The 14,507-nt window shown below is 34.6% G+C and overlaps 1 protein-coding gene across 1 annotated transcript in view; it reads right to left on the bottom strand.

The window, feature by feature from the left end:
• The window catches only part of LOC142345928 (uncharacterized), a 281,705-nt gene that overhangs the window by 223,049 nt on the left and 44,149 nt on the right, over positions 1-14,507 (bottom strand). The gene's annotated exons all lie outside the window — the stretch shown is intronic.

Below are 14,507 nucleotides of genomic sequence, written 5' to 3'. Positions count from 1 at the left end.
TTAATGACAAAATGAATTCGCGAACTACGAAAAATCCTTGATAAAACCGGCCCTTCGCTCCAAAATTCAAGTACTAAAAAAATATCCCTCAAAAGTGTGCGGTGTCAAATTCTGAAACTTAAAGCGTCTGAACTGTCGACTCGCTTAAAGATCAAAAGAACTGTAGAAAATTGAGAAAACCAAAATGGGAATCTGATACTTGTTTTACAATAAATTGCAAAAATTACAACACCAACAAGCAAATCGCTCGGCATCAAACAAACACGAGACGCCCGGAAAAAACTGGCACTAGTAAGGTTAGCTGTTCCTGGGTTTTGCTTCCCGGGTCGATGTTTTGTGGTGAAATTTCGTAAGAAATGCGGTGAAAAGCGGTGAAAAAGAAAATTTTTCACTGCGTATTTCTGATATCTTTTTGCGGTGAATCGCGGTGAATTTTTTTTTCACCGCGTTCTCATTATTCTTACAAAAAAGAATCGTCCCCACACGGGTTTGAAGCTCTGACCTCCTACATCCCTTTACATGCTTATTCCACTGCACCAACTGTCACTTACATCTTTGTTATTTCTTGTGAATTTAAATCAGATTGAGTAAACTTTGGAAACCATATGCGGTGAATTTTTGTAAGAAATGCGGTGGAATGTGGTGAATTATTTTTTTCACCGCATTCACCGCATTCACCGCATTCACCGCATTTCTTACCTTAGTTTGCCATAATATTCTAACAAAGCGGTGAATTTTTGTAAGAAATGCGGTGAATTTGGTGGTGAATTTTTGTAGGAAATGCGGTGAAAAGCGGTGAATTATTTTTTTTCACCGCATTCACCACAATCATCGCATTTCTTACGAAAATGCACCGCATTCACCGCATTTCTTACGAAAATTCACCCTAAAATCTCGACCCGGGTTAAATGATAACCAAGCCTTCGACACTTATACCCAAGACTGAGGTCTGCTTGAAACCGTCCTGATGTCTTGCGGATCTCATTTTGAACGCAAACTTGACCATTTTGAGTCGGAAATTACAGGATCCGGTTCTGCGCAATGGCGGTTTCGATCGAGCTTGAGACTGGTCACAAACTGGATCTCATCTTAAACGGCTGTAAGCGCAATTGAGTCTGACATAAACCGTTCGAACGCAATTGGATCGGATCATAAACAGTTTGGAACGGGCTTGAGTCTGATCATGAACCGCTTCGAGCGCAACTGGATGTGGTCACGAACTTCCACTGCCGGAAACTGAGTCTGATCAAACGGAAGTGAATCTGAGAAGCGATTTCGAACGGATTGAAAAACGATTTCCGACGAAAGTGGTTTTGGAATTGCGTTAGAATTCGAGATGGTTTCGAACAAAGAGAAGTGACAAGCTCAAAATTGTCGGAATTATCTCGAGCCAAGTTGAAACACCGACTTTTTGAGACTTTTCCACTATTTCCCGTATTTGCTCCTTCCTCCTTTTCTCAATTTCTCCTCATTTTCCGCCTTCTTTCAATCTAGTAGCCGATAAAGATAGGATCCCTTATTATACTTTGCCGAAATGGCCGGTTGTTAAAAAATGGGGAAGTTCTAAAAAAAAAACAATTTATTTTTGCATCGAATCAACTTTTAGAGGTTTTTGCCTTAAAATGAATTAACTTAGTGCAAATAAATTGCTGAAACAGGAAACGCAACAAAACGCGGTATTCTCGGATTTGGCTCTTGGGAAAGAGCTGAATTTCATGTTGACAACAGCAACTGTTTCAATGAAGCACAAACGTGTGCTGGTTGTGGTTTTGAAGCAACTCAGATATTGTACTTTTCCGAATAACCCCAGTCGAAAAATAATGGATAATTTATAAATATTTATAAATTTTTTGAAAATAATGGATAATTTAAAAAGATTTATAAAGCAAAGATAGATTATAATGCAAAATTTATAAAAATTTATAAATTTTTCATCGAACGAATTTCAGTGTTTTCTACAAGTTTTCTTTAACTCACGCAAAGTCCTTTTGCATTTCATTTGTCTCTGAAGCCAATCAAAAAATTTTAAAAATTTTTGAAAATAATGCATAATTTATAAATCTTTAAATTTCTCTAAAAACTGATCAAGATGATCATGCTGATCCTACTGATCATACTGATCCTACTGATCATGCTGATCCTACTGACACTACTGATACTGCTGATACTACTGATGCTACTGATCCTACAGACATTACTGACACTACTGATACTGCTGATACTACTGATGCTACTGATCCTACTGACACTACTGAAACTACTGATACTATTGATATTGCCGATACTGCTGATACTACTGATACTGCTGATACTACTGATACTGCTGATACTACTGATGCTACTGATACTGCTGATACTGCTGATACTACTGATACTACTGATACTACTGATACTGCTGATACTACTGATACTGCTGATACTACTGATGCTACTGATACTGCTGATACTGCTGATACTACTGATACTACTGATACTGCTGATACTACTGACACTGCCGATACTGCTGATACTACTGATACTGCTGATACTACTGATACTGCTGATACTACTGATACTACTGATACTGCCGATACTGCTGACACTACTGATGCTACTGATACTACTGATACTGCTGATACTACTGATACTGCTGATACTGCTGATACTACTGATACTGCTGATACTGCTGATACTACTGATACTGCTGATACTACTGATACTGCTGATACTACTAATACTACTGATACTGCTGATACTGCTGATACTACTGATGCTACTGATACTGCTGATACTGCTGATACTACTGATACTGCTGATACTGCTGATACTGCTGATACTACTGATGCTACTGATACTGCTGATAATGCTGATACTACTGATACTACTGATACTGCTGATACTACTGAAACTGCTGATACTGCTGATACTGCTGATACTACTGATACTACTGATACTGCCGATACTGCTGATACTACTGATGCTACTGATACTACTGATACTGCTGATAATACTGATACTGCTGATACTGCTGATGCTACTGATACTGCTGTTACTGCTGATACTGTTGATACTGCTGATACTACTGATTCTACTGATTCTACTGATACTGCTGATACTGCTGACACTGCTGATACTGCTGATACTACTGATTCTACTGATACTGCTGATACTGCTGATACTGCTGATACTACTGATACTGCTGATACTGCTGATACTAATGATGCTACTGATACTGCTGATACTGTTGATACTACTGATACTACTGATACTGCTGATACTACTGATACTGCTGATACTGCTGATACTACTGATACTACTGATACTGCTGATACTACTGATACTGCTGATACTACTGATGCTACTGATACTGCTGATACTGCTGATACTTCTGATACTGCTGATACTGCTGATACTGCTGATTCTACTGATACTACTGATACTACTGATACTGCTGATACTAATGATACTGCTGATACTACTGATGCTACTGATACTGCTGATACTGCTGATACTACTGATACTGCTGATACTACTGTTACTGCCGATACCGCTGATACTACTGATACTGCTGATACTACTGATACTGCTGATACTACTGATACTACTGATACTGCCGATACTGCTGATACTACTGATGCTACTGATACTACTGATACTGCTGATACTACTGATACTGCTGATACCACTGATACTGCTGATACTCCTGATACTACTGATAATGCTGATACTGCTGATACTGCTGATACTACTGATACTGGTAATACTACTGATACTGCTGATACTACTAATACTACTGATACTGCTGATACTGCTGATACTGCTGATACTACTGATGCTGCTGATACTGCTGATACTGCTGATACTACTGATACTACTGATACTGCTGATACTACAGATACTGCTGATACTGCTGATACTACTGATACTGCTGATACTGCTGATACTGCTTATACTACTGATGCTACTGATCCTGCTGATACTGCTGATACTACTGATACTACTGATACTGCTGATACTACTGATACTGCTGATACTGTTGATACTACTGATACTACTGATACTGCCGATACTGCTGATAATACTGATGCTACTGATAATGCTCATACTGCTGATACTACTGATACTGCTGATAATGCTGATGCTACTGATACTGCTGTTACTGCTGATACTGCTGATACTGCTGATACTACTGATACTGCTGATCCTACTGATACTGCTGATACTGCTGATACTGGTGATACTGCTGATACTACTGATTCTACTGATACTGCTGATACTGCTGATACTACTGATACTGCTGATACTGCTGATACTACTGATGCTACTGATACTGCTGATACTGTTGATACTACTGATACTACTGATACTGCTGATACTACTGATACTGCTGATACTGCTGATACTGCTGATTCTACTGATACTACTGATACTACTGATACTGCTGATACTAATGATACTGCTGATACTACTGATGCTACTGATACTGCTGATACTGCTGATACTACTGATACTGCTGATACTACTGTTACTGCCGATACCGCTGATACTACTGATACTGCTGATACTACTGATACTGCTGATACTACTGATACTACTGATACTGCCGATACTGCTGATACTACTGATGCTACTGATACTACTGATACTGCTGATACTACTGATACTGCTGATACCACTGATACTGCTGATACTCCTGATACTACTGATAATGCTGATACTGCTGATACTGCTGATACTACTGATACTGGTAATACTACTGATACTGCTGATACTACTAATACTACTGATACTGCTGATACTGCTGATACTGCTGATACTACTGATGCTGCTGATACTGCTGATACTGCTGATACTACTGATACTACTGATACTGCTGATACTACAGATACTGCTGATACTGCTGATACTACTGATACTGCTGATACTGCTGATACTGCTTATACTACTGATGCTACTGATCCTGCTGATACTGCTGATACTACTGATACTACTGATACTGCTGATACTACTGATACTGCTGATACTGTTGATACTACTGATACTACTGATACTGCCGATACTGCTGATAATACTGATGCTACTGATAATGCTCATACTGCTGATACTACTGATACTGCTGATAATGCTGATGCTACTGATACTGCTGTTACTGCTGATACTGCTGATACTGCTGATACTACTGATACTGCTGATCCTACTGATACTGCTGATACTGCTGATACTGGTGATACTGCTGATACTACTGATTCTACTGATACTGCTGATACTGCTGATACTACTGATACTGCTGATACTGCTGATACTACTGATGCTACTGATACTGCTGATACTGTTGATACTACTGATACTACTGATACTGCTGATACTACTGATACTGCTGATACTGTTGATACTGCTGATACTTCTGATACTGCTGATACTGTTGATCCTACTGGCCATTTCGCAATTTTTGGCTATCCGGCGACTTCCGGCGACCTCCGGCGACTTCTGGCGACTTCCGGCCACTTCCGGCGACTTCCGGCAACTTCCGCAGCTTCCGGCGGCCATTGCCAACTCTTCCAATTCTCACAACTGCACACAACCTTGTCAAACTTCTCTCCACCTCGGCCACCTTCCGCTCTCCTTCTTCCCCTCTGACGAGGTTAGCTGCCGTCGATGAACGTGGGCGGCGGTTCGGTGAAGAGGGTGGACAACGCGGGAAGACGTCATAGAAGGCGAAGTCGCGGGAAGAGGAAGGACGGGGCGGAAGTCGTCGGGGGTTGCCGGAAGTCGTCGGAAGTTGCCGGAGGTCGCCGGAATTCGCCGGATAGCCAAAAATTGCCAAAAAATGCCAAAAATTGCCAAAAATCGCCAAAACCGCCAAAAATCGCCGAGATCAAGGGAAATTGCCGGAAAGGGCTAAGAAATGTCAAATGTTGCAAAAAGTTGCTAAAATAGGCCAAAACCGCCTAAAACACGCCAAAAGCCGCCTAAAACGACGAATTTGCAGCACCTCGTTGTTTCCAGTTGCTACTCCAAATAAATGTTTCAACCTAGGTTTTTGAACTCTTGCTACAAAGTACTTTAAAATTGTACTTGAAATTTTTCAAAAAAACAATTGGTCGCAAGTGCAACTGAAAAATTTTGAAAGGAGACTAAAGTAGTAAAAAAAATCAAAAAAATTAATTTTTAAATCTTTTTTTCTGTATGAGGGAGCAGAAAATCGACCCACCAATCTCGGTTTTTGATCTCTTGCTATAAAGGACTTTCAAATTATACTTGCTATTTTTTTTAAAAAAAAACAGTTGGATGCAAGTGAAACTGGAAAAGTTTGAAACGAGACTAAAGTACTAAAAAAATCAAAAAATTTTATTTTTAAATCATTTTTTCTTTATGAGGGAGCAGAAAATCGACCCCCCAACCTAGGTTTTCGAACTCTTGCTATAAAAGACTTTCAAATTATACTTGCTATTTTTCAAAAAAAAACAGTTGGATGCAAGTGAAACTGGAAAAGTTTGAAACGAGACTAAAGTAGTAAAAAAATCAAAAAATTTTATCTTTAAATCATTTTTTCTATATGATGGAGCAGAAAATCGACCCCCCCCAACCTAGGTTTTTGAACTCTTGCAATAAAGGACTTTCAAATTATACTTGCTATTTTTCAAAAAAAACAGTTGGATGCAAGTGAAACTGGAAAAGTTTGAAACCAGACTAAAGTACTAAAAAAATCAAAAAATTTTGATTTTAAATCATTTTTTCTATATGAGGGAGCAGAAAATCGACCCCCCAACCTAGGTTTTTGAATTCTTACTATAAAATACTTTCAAATTTTACTTGCTATTTTTCAAAAAAAAACAGTTGGATGCGCGTGAAACTGGAAAAGTTTGAAACGAGACTAAAGAAGTAAAAAAATCAAAAAATTTTATTTTTAAATCATTTTTTCTATATGATGGAGCAGAAAGTCGAGCCCCCAACCTAGGTTTTTGAACTCTTGCTATAAAGGACTTTCAAATTATACTTGCTATTTTTTTTAAAAAAAACAGTTGGATGCAAGTAAAAATGGAAAAGTTTGAAATGGGACTAAAGTAGTGAAAAAATCGAAAATTTTATATTTAAATTATTTTTTCTATATGATGGAGCAAAAAATCGACCCCCCAACCTAATTTTTTGAACTCTTGCTATGAAGGACTTTCAAATTATACTGTTTTTTTTTTTTAAAAAAAAACATTTGGAATTCCAAATTATACTTGCTTTTGTTCATGAAAAACAGTTGGATGCAAGTGAAACTGGAAAATTTTGAAAGAGGACTGAAGTAGTAAAGTAATCAAAAAATTTTACATTTAAATCATTTTTTCTGTATGATGGAGCAGAAAATCTACCCCCCAACCTAGGTTTTTGAACTGCTGCTATGAAAGACTTTCAAATTATACTTGCTATTTTTCATAAATACAGAATAGAATTAATTAAACGTTTTTTTTTACTACTTTAGTCTCCTTTCAAAATTTTCCAGTTTCATCTGCATCCAACTGTTTTTCATGAACAAAAGCAAGTATAATTTGGAATTCCGTTATAGCAGTAGTTCAAAAGCATAGGTTGGGGGGTCGACTTTCTGCTCCATCATATAGAAAAAATGATTTAAAAATAAAATTTTTTGATTTTTCTACGTTAGTCTGCTTTCAAAATTTTCCATTTTGACTTGCATCCAACTGTTTTTGTTGGAGTGGTAACGTGCTTTATGATTTAGAGTAGAAGTAAATGCTCATACTTTAATTTGTTCACAAAATTTTAATTAACCGTCGAATTAGGTGAAGAAAAAGTCGAACTTCATGAAAAACGTCTGTTAAGAACTTTTTGAAGAAGACGATTTGGAAAGTCTATGTTAGCCCATTTTGTTGCTCTGGTAACTTACTTTATGAATTAGTGTAGAAGTAAATGCCCATATTTTAATTTGTTCTCAAAAATTTAATTAACCGTCGAATTAGGTGAAGAAAAAGTCGAACTTCATGAAAAACGTCTGTTAATATCTTTTTGAAGAAGACGAGTTAGAAAGTCTATGTTTGCCCATTTTGTTGCCGTGGTAACTTAGTTTATGAGTTAGAGTAGAAGTAAATGCCCATATTTTAATTTGTTCACAAAATTTTAATTAATCGTCGAATTAGGTGAAGAAAAAGTCGAACTTTATGAAAAACGTCTGTTAATAGCTTTTTGAAGAAGACGAGTTAGAAAGTCTATGTTAGCCCATTTTGTTGCCGTGCTAACTTACTTTATGCATAAGTGTAGAAGTAAATGCCCATATTTTAATTTGTTCACGAAATTTTAATTAATCGTCGAATTAGGTGAAGAAAAAGTCGAACTTTATGAAAAACGTCTGTTAATAACTTTTTGAAGAAGACGAGTTAGAAAGTCTATGTTAGCCCATTTAGTTGCCGTGGTAACGTACTTTATGAACTAGTGTAGAAATAGATGCCCATATATTGATTTGTTCACAAAATTTCATTGAACCGAATGTTCACAAAATTTCATTTCGTCGAATTAGGTGAAGAAAAAGTCGAACTTCATGAAATACGTCTGTTACAAACTTTTTGAAAAAGACGAGTTAGAAAGTCTCTGTTAGCCCATTTTGTTGCCGTGATAACGTACTTTATGGGTTTGTGTAGAAGTAAATGCCACTGTTCTGATTTGTTCACAAAATTTTAATGAACCGTCGAATTAGTTGAAGAAAATGTCGAACTTCATGAAAAACAATTGTTAATAACTTTTTGAAGAAGAAGAGTTAGGAATTCTATGTAGGCTCACTTTAGACTTTCAAATTATACTTGCTATTTTTCAAAAAAAAAAAACAGTTTGATGCAAGTGAAACTGGAAAAGTTTGAAACGAGACTAAAGTAGTAAAAAAAACAAAAAATTTTATTTTTAAATCAATTTTTCTATATGATGGAGCAGAAAATCGACCCCCCCAACCTAGGTTTTTGAACTCTTGCTATAAAGGACTTTCAAATTATACTTGCTATTTTTAAAAAAACAGTTGGATGCAAGTAAAAATGGAAAAGTTTGAAACGGGACTAATGTAGTGAAAAAATCAAAAATTTTATATTTAAATCATTTTTCCTATATGATGGAGCAAAAAATCGAGCCCCTCAACCTAGTTTTTTGAACTCTTGCTATGAAGGACTTTCAAATTTTACTGGCTATTTTTTTAAAAAAAACAATTGGAATTCCAACTTATACTTGCTATTTTTCATAAATACAGAATAGAATTAACTAAACGATTTTTTTTTACTACTTTAGTCTCCTTTCAAAATTTTCCAGTTTCATCTGCATCCAACTGTTTTTCATGAACAAAAGCAAGTATAATTTGGAATTCCGTTATAGCAGTAGTTCAAAAACATAGGTTGGGGGGTCGACTTTCTGCTCCATCATATAGAAAAAATGATTTAAATATAAAATTTTTTGATTTTTTCTACGTTAGTCTGCTTTCAAAATTTTCCATTTTGACTTGCATCCAACTGTTTTTGTTGGAGTGGTAACGTGCTTTATGATTTAGAGTAGAACTAAATGCTCATATTAATTTTAAAATTAAATTAATAAATTTTAATTAACCGTCGAATTAGGTGAAGAAAAAGTCGAACTTCATGAAAAACGTCTGTTAATAACTTTTTGAAGAAGACGATTTGGAAAGTCTATGTTAGCCCATTTTGTTGCCCTGGTAACTTACTTTATGAATTAGTGTAGAAGTAAATGCCCATATTTTAATTTGTTCTCAAAAATTTAATTAACCGTCGAATTAGGTGAAGAAAAATTCGAACTTCATGAAAAACGTCTGTTAATATCCTTTTGAAGAAGACGAGTTAGAAAGTCTATGTTAGCCCATTTTGTTGCCGTGCTAACGTACTTTATGCATAAGTGTAGAAGTAAATGCCCATATTTTAATTTGTTCACAAAATTTTAATTAATCGTCGAATTAGGTGAAGAAAAAGTCGAACTTTATGAAAAGCGTCTGTTAATAACTTTTTGAAAAAGACGAGTTAGAAAGTCTATGTTAGCCCATTTAGTTGCCGTGGTAACGTAATTTATGAACTAGTGTAGAAATAAATGCCCATATATTGATTTGTTCACAAAATTTCAATGAACCGTCGAATTAGGTGAAGAAAAAGTCGAACTTCATGAAAAACGTCTGTTACAAACTTTTTGAAAAAGATGAGTTAGAAAGTCTCTGTTAGCCCATTTTGTTGCCGTGATAACTTACTTTATGCGTTTGTGTAGAAGTAAATGCCACTGTTCTGATTTGTTCACAAAATTTTAATGAACAGTCGAATTAGTTGAAGAAAATGTCGAACATCATGAAAAACGTCTGTTAATAACTTTTTGAAGAAGACGATTTGGAAAGTCTATGTTAGCCCATTTTGTTGCCCTGGTAACTTACTTTATGAATTAGTGTAGAAGTAAATGCCAATATTTTAATTTGTTCTCAAAAATTTAATTAACCCTCAAATTAGGTGAAGAAAAAGTCGAACTTCATGAAAAACGTCTGTTAATATCTTTTTGAAGAAGACGAGTTAGAAAGTCTATGTTTGCCCATTTTGTTGCCGTGGTAACTTAGTTTATGAGTTAGAGTAGAAGTAAATTCCCATACTTTAAATTGTTCACAAAATTTTAACTAACCATCGGATTAGGTGAAGAAAAAGTCTTACTTCATGAAAAACGTCTGTTAATAACTTTTTGAAGAAGACGAGTTAGAAAGTCTATGTTAGCCCATTTAGTTGCCGTGGTAACGTACTTTATGAACTAGTGTAGAAATAAATGCCCATATATTGATTTGTTCACAAAATTTCAATGAACCGTCGAAATAGGTGAAGAAAAAGTCGAACTTCATGAAAAACGTCTGTTAATAACTTTTTGAAGAAGACGATTTGGAAAGTCTATGTTAGCCCATTTTGTTGCCCTGGTAACTTACTTTATGAATTAGTGTAGAAGTAAATGCCAATATTTTAATTTGTTCTCAAAAATTTAATTAACCCTCAAATTAGGTGAAGAAAAAGTCGAACTTCATGAAAAACGTCTGTTAATAACTTTTTGAAGAAGACGAGTTAGAAAGTCTATGTTTGCCCATTTTGTTGCCGTGGTAACTTAGTTTATGAGTTAGAGTAGAAGTAAATTCCCATACTTTAAATTGTTCACAAAATTTTAACTAACCATCGGATTAGGTGAAGAAAAAGTCTTACTTCATGAAAAACGTCTGTTAATAACTTTTTGAAGAAGACGAGTTAGAAAGTCTATGTTAGCCCATTTTGTTGCCGTGCTAACGTACTTTATGCGTAAGTGTAGAAGTAAATGCCCATATTTTAATTTGTTCACAAAATTTTAATTAATCGTCGAAATAGGTGAAGAAAAAGTCGAACTTTATGAAAAACGTCTGTTAATAACTTTTTGAAAAAGACGAGTTAGAAAGTCTATGTTAGCCCATTTAGTTGCCGTGGTAACGTACTTTATGAACTAGTGTAGAAATAAATGCCCATATATTGATTTGTTCACAAAATTTCAATGAACCGTCGAAATAGGTGAAGAAAAAGTCGAACTTCATGAAAAACGTCTGTTACAAACTTTTTGAAAAAGACGAGTTAGAAAGTCTCTGTTAGCCCATTTTGTTGCCGTGGTAACTTAGTTTATGAGTTAGAGTAGAAGTAAATTCCCATACTTTAAATTGTTCACAAAATTTTAACTAACCATCGGATTAGGTGAAGAAAAAGTCTTACTTCATGAAAAACGTCTGTTAATAACTTTTTGAAGAAGACGAGTTAGAAAGTCTATGTTAGCCCATTTTGTTGCCGTGCTAACGTACTTTATGCGTAAGTGTAGAAGTAAATGCCCATATTTTAATTTGTTCACAAAATTTTAATTAATCGTCGAAATAGGTGAAGAAAAAGTCGAACTTTATGAAAAACGTCTGTTAATAACTTTTTGAAAAAGACGAGTTAGAAAGTCTATGTTAGCCCATTTAGTTGCCGTGGTAACGTACTTTATGAACTAGTGTAGAAATAAATGCCCATATATTGATTTGTTCACAAAATTTCAATGAACCGTCGAAATAGGTGAAGAAAAAGTCGAACTTCATGAAAAACGTCTGTTACAAACTTTTTGAAAAAGACGAGTTAGAAAGTCTCTGTTAGCCCATTTTGATGCCGTGATAACGTACTTTATGGGTTTGTGTAGAAGTAAATGCCACTGTTCTGATTTGTTCACAAAATTTTAATGAACCGTCGAATTAGTTGAAGAAAATGTCGAACTTCATGAAAAACAATTGTTAATAACTTTTTGAAGAAGACGAGTTAGGAAATCTATGTAGGCTCACTTTAGACTTTCAAATTATACTTGCTATTTTTCGAAAAAAAACAGTTTCATGCAAGTAAAAATGGAAAAGTTTGAAACGGGACTAAAGTAGTGAAAAAAATCAAAAATTTTATATTTAAATCATTTTTTCTATATGATGGAGCAAAAAATCGAGCCCCTCAACCTAGTTTTTTGAACTCTTGCTATGAAGGACTTTCAATTTATACTGGCTATTTTTTAAAAAAAAACAATTGGACTTCCAAATTATACTTGCTTTTGTTCATGAAAAACAGTTGGATGCAAGTGAAACTGGAAAATTTTGAAAGAGGACTGAAGCAGTAAAAAAATCAAAAAATTTTACCTTTAAATCATTTTTTCTATATGATGGAGCATAAAATCGACCCCCCAACCTAGGTTTTTGAACTGCTGCTATAAAGAACTTTCAAATTATACTTGCTATTTTTCATAAAAAACAGAATAGAATTAACTATATAAAAAAAATGATTTAAAAATACTATTTCTCGATTTTTTTTACAACTTTAGTCTCCTTTCAAAATTTTTCAGTTTCACCTGCATCCAACTGTTTTTCATGAACAAAAGCAAGTATAATTTGGAATTCCGTTATAGCAGTAGTTCGAAAACATAGGTTGGGGGGTCGATTTTCTGCTCCATCATATAGAAAAAAAAATTTAAAATTAAAATTTTTCGATTTTTTCTACGTTAGTCTGCTTTCAAAATTTTCCATTTTGACTTGCATCCAACTGTTTTTGTTGGAGTGGTAACGTGCTTTATGATTCAGAGTAGAAGTAAATGCTCATATTTTAATTTGTTGACAAAGTTTTAATTAACCGTCGAATTAGGTGAAGAAAAAGTCGAACTTCATGAAAAACGTCTGTTAATAACTTTTTGAAGAAGACGATTTGGAAAGTCTATGTTAGCCCATTTTGTTGCCCTGGTAACTTACTTTATGAATTAGTGTACAATTAAATGCCCGTATTTTAACTTGTTCTCAAAATTTTAATTAACCATCGAATTAGGTGAAGAAAAAGTCGTACTTCATGAAAAACGTCTGTTAATAACTTTTTGAAGATGACGAGTTAGAAAGTCTATATTAGCCCATTTTGTTGCCGTGCTAACGTACTTTATGAATAAGTGTAGAAGTAAATGCCCAAATTTTAAATTGTTCACAAAATTTTAATTAATCGTCGAATTAGGTGAAGAAAAAGTCGAACTTTATTAAAAACGTCTGTTAATAACTTTTTGAAGAAGACGAGTTAGAAAGTCTATGTTAGCCCATTTAGTTGCCGTGGTAACGTATTTTATGAGCTATTGTAGAAGTAAATGCCCATATAATGATTTCTTCACAAAATTTCAATGAACCGTCGAATTATGTGAAGAAAAAGTCGAACTTCATGAAAAACGTCTGTTACAAACTTTTTGAAAAAGACGAGTTAGAAAGTCTCTGTTAGCCCATTTTGTTGCCGTGATAACATACTTTATGGGTTTGTGTAGAAGTAAAAGCCACTGTTCTGATTTGTTCACAAAATTTTAACGAACCGTCGAATTAGTTGAAGAAAATGTCGAACTTCATGAAAAACAATTGTTAATAACTTTTTGAAGAAGACGAGTTAGGAAATCTATGTAGGCTCATTTTGGTGCCGTGATAGGGTACTTTCAGAATATATATAGATCCATTTTCGGTTTAGTTTATTTGTATTTAAAATTGTCAAAAATTTGCGATTTAGGGGCCAAAAATGGGGCATTTTTGTGGTACTTTGACTAAATTCCCCCCTTTTTAAGACAAAACATACAAGTTTTTGGTATCATAGTAAACTAGAGCTAACGCTTCCAACGGCTATATAATCAGGGTCGATTTTCGCAAAATTTTCAAATTTTCAAAGTTGTTTAGCTTAATAACTTTTTTGTTACGAATCGTTCTTGGAAGTATATTAGATCATTTTCTTGCTCATTTAATTCTCTTTACGAATATATAAGGGTTGAAAAGTTTCGGTTTAATTTCATTGCCTAATTTTCCGATATTCCGAACTTTGCTGAAAAAAGGCAATTTTCAGCCAAAATGTCAAAAATTCATTTTTTATTCCTTTACTTTTTTAATTTTTTTAACGACAGGTTGACGCCCCAGTTCATGCTGATTCCAAAACATATTCATTTTTTAAATTTGGTTCAGTAGTTTTCGAGATATAAGCCTTTTTCGGACGCAT

Source organism: Convolutriloba macropyga, chromosome 9 (assembly GCF_964194025.1).
Source record: "Convolutriloba macropyga chromosome 9, txConMacr16.3, whole genome shotgun sequence".
Taxonomy (NCBI): Eukaryota; Metazoa; Xenacoelomorpha; order Acoela; family Convolutidae; genus Convolutriloba; species Convolutriloba macropyga.
Note: the sequence above shows the minus strand (reverse complement) of the source record. Positions and strands in the feature narration are given on the sequence as shown.